The sequence below is a fragment of the Eucyclogobius newberryi genome, unplaced genomic scaffold (genome assembly GCF_026437365.1).
Source record: "Eucyclogobius newberryi isolate DKJ021-1_F unplaced genomic scaffold, fEucNew1.0.hap1 SCAF_21, whole genome shotgun sequence".
NCBI lineage: Eukaryota > Metazoa > Chordata > Actinopteri > Gobiiformes > Gobiidae > Eucyclogobius > Eucyclogobius newberryi.
This window is the reverse complement of record NW_027315846.1, coordinates 7,627,833-7,641,693: the sequence shown is the minus strand read 5'-3', so window position 1 is coordinate 7,641,693 and position 13,861 is coordinate 7,627,833. Positions and strand designations below refer to the sequence as shown.

At 44.1% G+C, this 13,861-nt stretch overlaps 1 long non-coding RNA gene across 1 annotated transcript; it reads left to right on the top strand.

Annotated features, from left to right (window-relative positions):
• Positions 1-11,166: 11,166 nt before the first annotated feature.
• On the top strand, positions 11,167-12,174 carry LOC140371079 (uncharacterized). The gene is made up of 3 exons (XR_011928425.1): positions 11,167-11,485; positions 11,568-11,902; positions 12,012-12,174. It is a non-coding gene; the product is annotated as an uncharacterized lncRNA (long non-coding RNA).
• Positions 12,175-13,861: the final 1,687 nt, after the last annotated feature.

The following is a 13,861-nucleotide window of genomic DNA, read 5'->3' as shown; positions in this document are numbered from 1 at the left end:
AAAAACTGGCAGGAAGTCCAACGTCTTCTCTGTCAGCAGAAGTAAAACGAAAGACATGTTTTTGTTTTGTTTTTCGCAATTGCGGTGACGTTATTCAACCCCAAAGACGCGATTGTTGTCGGTTAAAACGACTTCAAGCCATAGGAATCCTGTCTATTGACGAGTATGTGAAGTCAATACAGAATAAATGATAAGACTCAACGTTGTGAAAGGCCCAGTAATTATAGATTATAACAATCAACCCGGGATGTGTTGGATTATTGTCAGAATTACCACATGTGCAGCACTCTGAATTGATTTCGAGCCAATATCGGTCAAGAATGGCTCCCGTCAATATTGTTCGGGAAGAGGCTGGACTCTGCAGCGATTTAAACAGCAGCCAATTCATGTGCTTTGATATGAAAACGATATATTTCTTGGCTGAATGAATCTGTAGCATGCTAGTAGCTTGGTACCATGTCAACAAGCATTAATGCAATGTTTTTATCGGAAATATTCACGAGTTTCAGGCAAATGCTTTGAAGATTTTGTGAGGACCTTTCCCCATTCAAAAGATTTAATATTCTCATTTCAAGTATGATTTTGCTGTAACAACGTCAAATCATCAAGGAATCCTACTGCCTGTGACCCAGAAGGCAAAAAGTGAGAAAAGAAAAGAATATTAAGGCACATATAAACCAATCCAAACATCCATTTTAGTCCATTCTCTTTCAAATTCGTCCATTTTCAAATCAAGTCAGAATGTGATTTTTTTTCCCATATACTTTTGGTTTAGTCTCTGATCATAAATCTGAAATCCATGATGGCGACGTCAAACACTTTATCGACGATCTCAGTCCAATATTTCTGAGCAACAGGACAGTCCTAAAACACGTGCTAATGGTTTGCGTCCTGGTTGCCACAGTTTCTCCCATATTTGAAATTTCCCTGTGAATAATGTGCACTTTAACACAGTGTTCTGAACAAACGTTTCACACTTTTCCAACAAAATTCCCTCCAAACACGTGATTTTGCATTACATATACAGTATTTTCCCATTCTTCATCCGTCAAAATAAAAGTACCCTCTCTTTCCCGTTTATTTTAAATTAAATTAGTAATTGTTAATACATTTATCTAAGTTACTGTATTTTCCAGACTATAAGTCACACTGGAGTATAAGTCGCACCAGCCAAAAAATGCATAATAGAGAAGAAAAAAATATAAATAAGTCGCACTGGAGTATGAAATGTGGTTGCAAGTGTGAAAATAACAAATAATATCACATATAAGTCGCTCCGGAGTATAAGTATATAAGTGTAAATATAAATATAAGTCAGCCAAAACTATGAAAAAAAGTGTGGCTTATAGTTCGGAGAATACGGTAGATATTATTCCCTTTTAAAGTTCTGATTTATTAGCCTTGATAAATATCTCAACGAGAGGGTTTGTTTAATTTCTTGTTTATAATTTCTAAAAACCTATAAAAGTCCTGTTTCTCCAAGTTTTTCAACATATCAAAGCTCTTCATTTAACCCTCTTTTACAACCTCGTTATTCCTTTTGTCATTCAAACTTCAAATCTCAGCTGTGTGGTTGAATTCTCATTGCAATAATTGCCTGGCGAGGCTAAAACGTTGCGATAACACGAACCGCATGGGGTCAGAAACAGCTGATTTTCATAACTCCGGACAAATTGAGTTAGCCCGCTTGTTGACCTCTGACCTCCAAACACCACAACTTTCCCATAAATCCCATTTGTCACGTCTCGGATCATCGCATTAGACGGCGCGCAGATAACGCCGCTGAAAGACCCGATCGCTCTCCGCTGGTTTACGGTCGATATCGCCTGATCGTCGCCTCCGATTGGATGTAAATAATGGCGTAAACCGGATACATCCTGTTCTTATTCGGCCCCAAAGAGGAAACACAAAGCGCTGATTGAGAACGATGAGAGAGAGGAGTAAATTGGTTGATTTGATTACAGTTTATTATGACATCGGAGACTCCATCCTGGTCCGACGGGAGGAAACAGAAGCTTCGCACGGAAACGCATTCAAAACATTGTAATCTGATCTCAGGAAACGGCGATGAAAACAAAGATGAGACAGCGAAGGTTTGTCAATGTTTTAAAAGAGTTGTTTGGACAACTTCAAAGTCTTAAAGCCGCACATGACACACTTTTCTGGGGGAGGGTCCGAAATCTGCTGGTCTCCATGGAGCTGTTATTGCTTTTCCTGCGCCTAATGTTCCACTCTGCGGTTATTAAGGTATAATCTAATCTGGCGACGAGCAAGTGGCCGTAACGCCACCGGGACAGTTACAGGTCAGAGCTGTGGAGGGACAAGCAGATAAACTGTATTCAAATAAATAATAAAAACACCAGCAATTCAAATTCAATTCAATTAAAAAGCTAAATGGCCAAAATGGGCTGTTTCTGAACTCTTTGGAGAACAAACAAATATCTGGACTTGAGCATTGGATTTATTTCTCAGATGGAGCCAAAATGTCATAAATTAGGAAAAAATATTCAGGTTAGACATTATAAGCAGACTAGTTTTGACTTTTGAAATATTATGAATAATAATAATTAATACAGTAGTGATACAGTTTAAAACAATGATTGAAAAAAAAAAAACAATGCCAAGATATAATACAATAATAATGGCGATGTACCAAATCTATATAATAATAATAATAATAATAACTTTTATTTGTATAGCGCTTTTCAGTGACCCAAAGACGCTGAACATAATAAAAAAGGGGGGGGGTATTTACAGACAGGGGGGACAACACGTACAGAACACATTAATATACAGATAAAATAAACAAGACAGAATAAGTAGAGAGAAAAAGATGGGGATGTAACAGGGGGTAGAAGAGTAGGCAATGGGGTAGAGGAGGCTAGGGGTAGGGGAGGTCATAGGCTTGGGTGAAGAGGTATGTTTTTAGGCGGGATTTGAATGTTGTGAGTGAGGGAGAGTGGCGGACAGGTTGGGGGAGGGAGTTCCAGAGTCGGGGTGCTGTTCGGGAGAATGCTCTGTCGCCAAAAGTTTTGAGTCGGGATGTTGGTGCAGCCAGGGTGAGAGAGGAGGAGGATCGGAGAGCTCGGGAGGGGCGGTGGGGGATGAGGAGGTCAGACAGGTAGGGGGGGGCAAGGTGGTGAAGAGCTTTGAAGGTGAGGAGGAGTATTTTAAAGTTTATGCGCTGCTTGATGGGGAGCCAGTGGAGAGAGCGGAGAACGGGAGTGATGTGATCACGGGACCGGGTGTGGGTGAGGAGGCGGGCAGCGGAGTTTTGGACCATTTGGAGTCTATGGAGGGAATGGGAGGAGATGCCAGTGAGGAGGGAGTTGCAGTAGTCGAGGCGGGAGGAGAGTAAGGCATGGATGAGGGATTCAGCAGCGGGGCGGGTGAGGCAGTGTCGGATTTTGGCGATGCGGCGGAGGTGGAAGTATGAGGTCTTGACAATGTGGCTGACATGGGGAGTGAAGGAGAGGGTGGGGTCCATGATGACACCGAGATTGCGTACCAGGGTAGAGGGGGTGATGGTCGAGGTGTCGATGCTGAGTGAAAAGGGACCAGTTTTATTGAGAGTGGATTTGGTGCCAATGAGGAGGAGCTCTGTTTTGTCACTGTTCAGTTTGAGGAAGTTGAGAGTGAGCCATGATTTTATTGTAGAGATGCAGGTTTCGATGTGGCTGAGGGGAGGGTTTTGGGTGGATTTGGTGGTGAGGTATATCTGGGTGTCGTCAGCGTAGCAGTGAAAGTCCAGGTTGGGAAGATGTAGCAGATGAAGAGGAGGGGGCCGAGGACTGAGCCCTGGGGGACCCCCTGCGTTACTGGGGAGAGGGTGGATGAGTGACCGGAGAGGGAAATGAACTCTTGCCTGTTGGTGAGGTAGGATGTGAGCCAGTCAAGTGCAGAGCCCTCAACACCCAGTTGGCGCAGCCTTTGTAGGAGGATGGAATGGTTTATAGTGTCAAAGGCTGCGCTGAGGTCTAGTAGTAACAGGATGTTGAGGGCCCCGGAGTCTGCAGAGGTGAGGAGATCGTTGAGTACTTTGACCAGGGCTGTTTCAGTGCTGTGAAGTGGGCGGAAGCCAGATTGGAGGGGTTCATAGAGGTTGTTTGACTGGAGGTGGGTGTGAAGTTGGGCGGCGACGATGCGTTCCAGCGTTTTTGAGAGGAACGGCAGGTTGGAGATGGGGCGGTAGTTGGAGAGGTTGGCGGAGTCTAGGGTGGGTTTTTTGAGGATGGGGGTGATGGAGGCCAGTTTGTAGATGGAAGGAACATGGCCGAGGGATAAAGACTGGTTGAAGAGGGTGGTGAGATGGGGGATGAGAGCAGGGAGGCAGGCCTTGGTTAGAGTCGTTGGGAGGGGGTCGAGAGAGCAGGTGGTGGTTTTGGAAGCGGTTTTGAGGTCTATGATATGAGAGGAGTTAACAGAGGAGAAGGTGGTGAGGGCAGGGAAGGGTGGGTGGTCAGGGAGCGGAGGGGGGGCAGGGGTGGGGGTGGTGATGGAGTTAATGGAGACGGCAGTCATGGAGCTGTTGATTTTGGAAATTTTGTCATTGAAGGCAAGGAGGAAAGAGTTGCAGAGGTCAGGGGAGGAGGGTGGAGTGATGTCCGGTGGCTGGAGCAGCTTGTTGACGGTGGAGAACAGGGTGCGAGGGCTCCGGTGGGAGCTGTTGATGAGGGTGGAGAGGTGGGCAGATTTGGCGGCTTGGAGAGCGTCACGGTAGGAGGAGATGTGTAATTTGAAAGCTTCGGCGTGGACGGTGAGGCGGGTTCTTTTGAGGAGTCGTTCGAGTTTGCGGCCAGTCTGCTTCATGGTGCGGAGTTCAGGGGTGTACCAGGGGGCGGGGTTGATGTATGAGACGGAGGAGGTTTTCCAGGGGGCTAGGGAGTCAAGGGAGTCGGAGCGGGTGGTGTTGAGCATGACAGCATAGTCGTCGGGGGAAGAGGGGGGGGAGTCAGGGGGGAAAGCAGAGGATATGAGCTGGGAGAGCGTGAGGGGGTTGACTGACTTGATATTGCGGTAGGTGATGGTGCGTTTTTTGGGGTTGTGGGGCGAGGGTAGGGGGGCAGAGAAAAGGATGCAGAGATGATCAGAGAGTGGGAAGGGGAGGGGGTGGGGCTTAGATATGGGTAGGAGAGAGGAACAGACTAAGTCCAGAGTGTGGCCTTTGGTATGGGTGGGGAAGTCAATATGTTGGGTGAGATGGAAGCAGTCCAGGAGAGAGAGGAAGTCGGATGTCAGTGGGGCGTTGGGGCAGTCAATGTGGATGTTGAAGTCACCAGTGAGTAGGAGGCGGGCAGAGAGAGAGGATGCGATGGTGAGGAGTTCAGACAATTCAGTGAGGAAAGAGGGGTGGGGCTTTGGGGGACGATAGATCAGGATAGCGGTGATAGAGTTGGGGAGGGAGAAGGCGAGGTATTCAAATGATGAGATGGATGGAAGGTTGAGGTTCAATTCAGTGATGGATGTAGATTTTTTATGAATAACAGCAAGAGCTCCCCCACGGCCGGAGAGGCGGGGTTTGGCAGTGTAAGTGTAGTTGGAGGGAGTGGCTTGGTTGAGAGCATAGAAGTCCAGGGGCTGTTGCCATGTTTCACAGAGGAGAAGCAGATCAATGTTATTGTCCAGTAGCAGTTCAGATATAACAGGTGATTTGTTGGCGAGGGAGCGGCAGTTCAGCAGTGCAAGGGAGATGGATGGGGGCGCGGAGATGGATGGGGGCGCAGGGGTGGGGGGGCGGAGGTTGCTGAGGTTGGCAGTGCGGCAGGTGGGGGTGACAGGGGGGCGAAAACTAGTCCAGAGTGAGGGGATAGGTGAGCCGTCGTTGGAGTGTTGGTTATGGGAGAGACCAGAGCCCCTGTGGATGTAGCGGGGCCGGCGAAGGATCCCAGCTGAGCTAGCTGCAGAGGCAGCAGCAGCTGGGAGACGGTGGTTATGGTTGAGGAGGTGAAGGTCAGCAGCGGTGTAGGTGAGTAGGCGAGAAGTTGGTGGAGCGGTGGCCTGGAGGCGTGGGAGTGATAGTCCGAGGAGGAGATGGAACGTAGCAGCAGATGAGAGTAATCCAGTTAGAATGTTGGCGGTGGCTAGAGGCTGGTTAACTAGAAGCTGGTGGGCAGAGAGTTGTGAAAAAGCAGCAGTGGACCGGGTGTTGAAGCTGGTGGAGTGAGTGGCGTTGGTTGCCCCAGACCTTGTCTGCACGGCAGGGAGGCCCCGCGATACCATGACGGACCTCAGCAGGTGTTAAGCCAGCTGTTAGCTGGCGGCTAGGGCAGTAGATAGTCCAGGAGTGAGGGAGGAGATGAGCGATGGACGGTGCAGTAATGTCCGATGAAGTTAAGGAACAGGGATGTAGACAGAAGACAACACAGAGACGCGGGAACAAAACAAAACAATGGAAACGACTAACAAAACAAAGACGTTGGGACAGAAGCGGCAGTCCACATACCAGACGCCGGCGTTGCTCTAGCCCAATCAAGACGCATTTGAGTCCAGTTTTGTGACCAGATCGCCCCCGTCTGTGGAGCGGGGAAAGCAGAGAAACGGGGCTGTACCTTGGTTGTATGGGGCTGCTTTTCTCCGGGTGGAGCCGGTGCCCCGCTCTCCGTGTCTGCTCCTGTGGCGGGCTGGGGCCACACCTTCGCCCAGGTACAGACCTCGGGGGCGGCGGGTGCGGGAGCGCGGAGCCGGTGTTCGGGCGTGGAAACGCCGGTGCAGCGGAGGAGAAGCGGCGCCGCTCGCTCGTGGTGCGTGCGGCTCGTGGCGGTGCCGCTCGTGGTGGAGCCGGTAATCGGACACGGAAACGCCGGTGCAGCGGAGGAGAAGCGGCGCCGCTCGCTCGTGGTGCGTGCGGCTCGTGGTGGAGCCGGTGATCGGACACGGAGATTTGTTTAAAATGTTGATCATTTACATTTTAGTCTGACACTGAAGCTAGCTCTAACATACTCGTTAGCATTAGCACTTTTTAGCGCAAACTGTTCAAATAAATTTACATGTTTAGTCTGACACTGACGCTAACACTAATTTACTCATTAGCATTAGCACTTTTTAGCACAAACTGTTCAAATACATTTAGTCTGACACTGAAGCTAATTCTAACTTACTCATTAGCATAAGCACTTTTAGCACTAACTGTTCAAATAAATTAAAATTTTAGTCTCACACTGAAGCTAACTCCGACTTACATATTAGCATTAGCACTTTTTTAGCACAAACTGTTCAAATACATTTACATTTTTAGTCTGACACTGAAGCTAATTCTAACTTACTCATTAGCATAAGCACTTTTAGCACAAACTGTTCAAATAGATTAAAATGTTTAGTCTCACACTGAAGCTAACTCCGACTTACATATTAGCATTAGCACTTTTAGCACAAACTGTTCAAATAAATTAAAATTTTTAGTCTCACACTGAAGCTAACCCCGACTTACATATTAGCATTAGCACTTTTTAGCAAAAACTGTTCAAATACATTTACATTTTTAGTCTGACACTGAAGCTAACTCTAACTTACTCATTAGCATTAGCACTTTTTAGCACAAACTGTACAGATAAAAAAAAATGTAAATGTTTTGACTAGATTTTGCAGTAAGGGTCCAAAGTTCTTCACATGCTTATTTGGGGCTCTTGGTCTGAAAAGTTTGAGGTACATTCTCAAATACTGGAACACTACCACACAACATTTCTCGCTTTTGCCGCTGCAGTTTTGTATTTGTCGATGTCTCATTATTTCCAGTCAACAATCACATCCCACAATAGCCATAGAAGTCCCGATCGAGCTCAGCAGATGCACTCGCGGGACAGTTATTTCCGTTTGTGGATTTTGGGAACAACGGAGCCTCTTTTGGTGCGATCGATCCGGTCTGTTCCGGACACGGGGCCGGTGCAGCCTCATTGATTAGTGAGAGAGCCACAGACACAGGACGAGCCGTTATGGAGGATTAGAAGAGCCAAACTCACCGTGGAACTGTAATGACTTGAACTGTTCGTTTAGCAGAGATAAAACATCCAGTCAAAATAACAAATATGGCTTTTGAATAAAACATATACTGTATTTTCTGGACTATAAGTCGCACTGGAGTATAAGTCTTATCAGCCAAAAAATACATAATAGAGAAAAAAAACATATATAAGTCGCACTGGAGTATAAGTCTTATCAGCCAAAAAATGCATAATAGAGAAAAAAAACATATATAAGTCGCACTGGAGTATAAGTCTTAGCAGCCAAAAAATGCATAATAGAGAAAAAAACATATATAAGTCGCACTGGAGTATAAGTCTTAGCAGCCAAAAAATGCATAATAGAGAAAAAAACATATATAAGTTGCATTGGAGTATAAGTTGCATTTTGGGGGGAAATGTATTAAATGCATTGAATTCTTCTTCCTCTGCGTCACTTCTAAACAACTCCGCAAACTCCGGAGGTAGAGGAAGTGGAAGCTCTCGTGCGGTTGTTAGTGAGAAAATACAGTGATCCCTCGCTATAACGCGGTTCACTTTTTGCGGTCTCGCTGTTTCGAGGATTTTCATCATGCATTGTGTTCTGCATTCTGATTGGCTAAACAGTCTCTCCGCGTCTTCTCTACCTGTACACGTACGTAAAACCGCTTGCCAAATTGAAGTTTGCGAGGCCGGTGAGAGCGGCACGTGAGCTTCAATGTTTTATGGAGTGTTTCATTGTATAATAACTGTAAAAAAATAAAGGTTTCTACTTCGCGGATTTCGCCTATTGCGGGTTCGTTTTGGAACGTAACCCCCGCGATAAACGAGAGTTCACTGTAATCAACATGTGAAATGCGGTTGCCAGTGTGAAAATAACAAATAATATCACATATAAGTCGCACCCGGCCAAAACTATGAAAAAAGGTGCGACTTATAGACCGGAAGATAGGGTATAAACTGCAGCGAGAACAAAACTTATAAGTGATTTTTGTTTTGTGTGAGTTTGGTTTGCCTAAGATTCAAATAAAAGTTGAAGTAAGAGTGCTTTAAAATATTATTATTCAAGTAGAAGTAAAGAGTATACAGTGAAAGAGTGATAGAAATATTTACTGAAGTAAGAGTATTTAGAGAAAATACAACTTGAGGAGTGAGTTAGTTTGGACATAAAATGGAGGCTAAAATCTGATTTAATTACCTTTTATTCACTGTCATGTCAATAAAAGTAGCCCATTAATCAAAAGGAAGTTAACGTATGGTGTTGAGTGTGCACTATAGCAGTTGGCTAAGCTAACCTTTTCTCACTGCCAATGCTAACTTTTATTAAAATGTAAAATACAAAATAAACAACCAATTACGTTTTTAAGTAAATTCTGTCTGATTGTTTTTTGTGTCAAGATTATGTCAGTTTGTTGTTTTGATTTTATTCTTAAATTGTGTATGCCTCATATCAGTAGAATTAGCGTTAGCAGTGAAACAAACACATCCCCAAGTATTCACCTGCTTCGTAAAGTCTTTAACATGTTATCAGAGCCTTTCCCCTCTTCTCGCTGTTCACGTCCTGATCTAGTATTTATTCATTTTAGACTGACTTCATAGAGTTTGTATTAGACAGGAAGTACTGACGCTAACACTGAGCTAGCTAGGTGCTGTTGTGCAACCCTAATGCCAACACTGAGACCATTGAGCACTACGCCTCATGTTTTAAACTCTCACTTCACTTTCTCAGGCCTTTTTCTTTTCTTTTGAGTTGAGTTTAGTCTTTATTTGTCAGGGACCGTGTACAAAATCATTCATCTTCAAGAGAAAAGATGATCAGCACCAGATTTAGCTACATGCTACGTGGGGGAAGAGCCCTAACTTGTATCTCTGCCCCTCCAAAACATCCCTCGTCTTCCTCTTCTAAGCATCAAAGTAATATTATTATCTTCCCGACTCAAAACAACACTAGACGCATTTGTGACCAGGCGCAGAGTTATTTGACAGTGAAATGAGCGGGAGATGTAAATGACGCACAGACGGACAGCAGAGAAGTACGATGGAGCGTTCGAGAAGTTCGTAGAATTCTCTGCACGGACACTGTATGAATATGAATGTCCCGTCAGAATGTGGCTTTCTGGTGGGACAGTGTTTTTGTGCAGTGAAGTGTGGCTCGCGGGGACAAAAGGGACTCAATGGAGGACGCAACATGTAGCTCAATGTTACTGTGAAACGGTGCAGTACATCTATGTTGTTATGGTTGACTGTCTAACTTTTCATGTTATTTTGTAGGAAAGTTGGCCACAGTTGTTTTATTACTTGTTTTACGGATCCGCCGCACTTAGATTATTGATTTCTACAATATTTATTAAATACTGCCGACAACGTAAAATAGCTGTAAATTAAATATAAAAAGCGGTATTAACCCCCCGGTGCATTTTGGGTAAACCAGGAAGAAAAACTCTTTTGAAATTGACATTATATTTATATTTCGCCCGCCTGTTCAATATATTTCATTTAAAAATCCGTAAACCAAGTCATAAAATAACTGTGGCCTTATATAAAATGTATTGGTTGTGAAAGGCTGTATGTCAAGTTCCCTCAGATTGCCTTTAATGAGCGTTTTCTTGCTAATAATCAACAGTTTTCAACCTGATGCAATTTAAAGTGCCTCTGACAAGTTGTACGATCGACGCACTGATTTAAAATGCAGTTTCGAGAAATATATTTTTAATTTGGCTAAAAATATATTCAAATGCTATCACAGAATAGCACATTTTTTAGCTTTATAATTTCACTTCCTGTTTGCAATTGATGACATCACACTAGGAAATTACCCAGCAAACTGCGCAAAAACTCTTCTAATGTCACTTTTTTTTGAGAAATTAAAATACATGAGAGCGACTTTATTTTGTTGAATTAATGTTTATAGAGTCAAAAAAGTTGTTTCTTTGTGTAAATTATGTATAAACTTTGACTGAAATGAGTGTGATGTCACTTCTTGTCATTTTCTACAGCTTTTTCAACGTTTTCTCCACAAATACCTGCTTGATTGGTGTAAAACTATAATGTATAATATACATTATAGTGAATAATGCAGAATAAATGGCATCACAAACACGCTTGAAAGTTATGTTTTGGTGTGCTGTTGTGGTCGTGTTTGTGTTGTGAGTGCCTGTTTTGGTCTAAACCTGGTGAGCCATGATATCACAAGCTAGCTAGCCACGTGAAGCGTGTTATTCCCATATTACTGTCAACCCTAATCCTTTTTTTCCCCCTTTTCAGAATTGGCAAAGACACCCTGACTGACATAATTAAACACTATGATGAAAATGGAGCAACACCACGGTTGAGGAAGAAGCGTGCACAGCCACAGCCACGTTCACGCAGGTTCATCAGCCATGAAGTCATCCACACCGTTGTAGAGTTTATCAAAAACTATGCAGAAGTCCATTCCATAATGCTACCTGGTCGACATCCTGGCCATAAGGACTGGCATGTGAAGTTGCTCCCAACCCATGTGACTAAGGCCTCAGTTTGGCGTCTCTACGTGAAGTCTGCTAAGGAGCTTGGTAAGTGTAAAACATTATTTTGGTGATTTTCATGTTTTAATGATTAGAGTATAATTAACCATAAGCAACATCTGTTTTTTAGGTGAGCCTGCAGTTTGTAAATCAAGCTTCAGATCACTGTGGAAACAGCTTCTCCCACACATCAGAAGCTGCAGGCCACGCACAGATCTCTGTTGGCAGTGTCAGAGCAACAACGAGCAGCTGATACGAAGTGCAAATGTCCCAGATGAAAGAAAATCTGAAGTTGTCCAGAAGCAAGTGCATCATCTTGCCCTTGTGCAAAGTGAGAGGACTTTTTACAACACTTTGATTGCTGCCTGCAGACTGACAACAGAATCTAATGTGCTGTCTTTCGGACCCTCACCGCCAGCAAGCAAAGACATCAGGATGCATTACAGCTTCGACTTTGCACAGCAGGTACTACTAATAGTGCAAATGCAGAATAGCAATTATAGAGACATATACGTCTTAATCAAATGTCATATGTATTAATCTAATCTCCTTTCTCTCTCTCTGTCAACTACAGATACACTTTCCCTCAAACCCTCTGCAGCCGGGGCCAATGTATTTCCTGACTCCACGAAAATGTGGCCTTTTTGGTGTCTCCTGTGAAGGGATGCAGAAGCAGGTCAATTTCCTGATTGACGAAGGCATGTCGTCAAGTAAGGGAAGCAATGAAGTCATAAGCTACATGCATCATTTCTTCAACAACTTCATTGTTGTCATTGTGACAACTGCAGTGGCCAAAACAAAAACAATTTCATGTTGTGGTATGCTGCCTGGCGTGTTGGACACAAGCTTCACCACACAATGGACATCCACTTCCTCATTGCTGGCCACACGAAATTCTCCCCTGATTGTGGCTTTGGACTTATCAAGCAAGCATACATGAAGACCAGGGTTGACACTTTGGAAGACATCGCTGAGGTTAGTTTATGTTATTTGACTACTGTAATGTGTAAACATTAGCCTGGCAAAACTTCAGTGCAGATATTTTTCTTCTGTTCTAATTTTTTTTTACAGTGTCGCCCTTGTCATCAGGTAGTGGAAAACAGCTCTCCTGAGTCTCACCTCAGTATCCCACAGCTTGTTGGAACGGCGGATGGCAAAGTGTTCGTCAAGAACTTCGACTGGCAGAAGCATCTGAGTCCCTTCTTCAGACGGCTTCCAAAGATCAAGAGCTATCAGCACTTCAGGTATTTATATTCAAACAAAAAAAATTAGTTAATGAGTGTTTCATGTGAAATAGTTAGCCATTTCTTAAATGTCCTGTTATTTGCTTACAGCTTTGATGCCAAGAGACCAGGTGTGGTGCTTGCGAAAAGTCACTGTGGAGCAGAACCAGTGAAATTTCAGCTACTACGCACTACAGCTGTTCTGCCTCCGGTTGACAATCTCCATGTCCTGGTCCCACCTGGATTGAACATTGACAGGCAGACCTACCTGCATGAAAAAATCAGGCCTTTCTGTGCTGACGAGGCAAAAGACATCACATGCCCAGCGCCGAGAGTCACAGCACAGAAGACGCATGTGCAAAAGAGGCTGCGGACGTAATTGGACTCTGATGGTGTACCTATGATGTCTATTATCTCATATGTTGCAGTTCGTATACCTGGCCCTGGCATCTGTTTATAAGAGTTCTTCTGTTGAGGGTGTTTTTTAAACTTCCTATAAATTATCTGTCCTTTCCCCCTGTATCTACTGCGTTGTAACATTAAAGGCTATCTTATCTTATCTTTTGTTGTTTGTGTTGAATCATTCAGTGCACCATTGTTGGTGAATCACCTGTGAATTATGTTTACCGACAAATGCAATGAACCCTATTCTGATTCTGATTCTTTGATTCTATTCAGGGCCTTTTGTAATCCAAGTATTTCCATTTTAATATAGTAACTTCTAATTCTGATTCAAGTCCAGTTACCATCAATAACAACACTCCTCTTGAGTCTTCAGTGACAGCTGTAGGGGGAGGTGGTGTCAGTGTGACAGGGGGGAGGGCTTATCTCAATGAGATGCAAATGAGCCCCCCTGTGACTCTGGGCTCACTCCGGTGAGAAACTTTGGAAGCCGTTTTCTCAGTGAAAGGTTTTGAGAGTTGTATACATTCAAATGACCACAACTTACTCAAATATTATCAGATCTACATGAGTGAGGCATCATTGGAAAGCTTTGAATTCACACTTTCAGAATCTGTGAATAACTCAAAATGTCTCCGGGTAGACATGTAACTGGATTGGCCACGTTCAGTCACATATGTACGCCAGGTATAAATACACCAAATAAAGTCAAAATTTGAAAATTGTAAAACCCCAGTTCCACTCTGTTTGCCGCAGCGTGTACAAATACTCACGCTTTTTAGTACCCACCACTAACAAG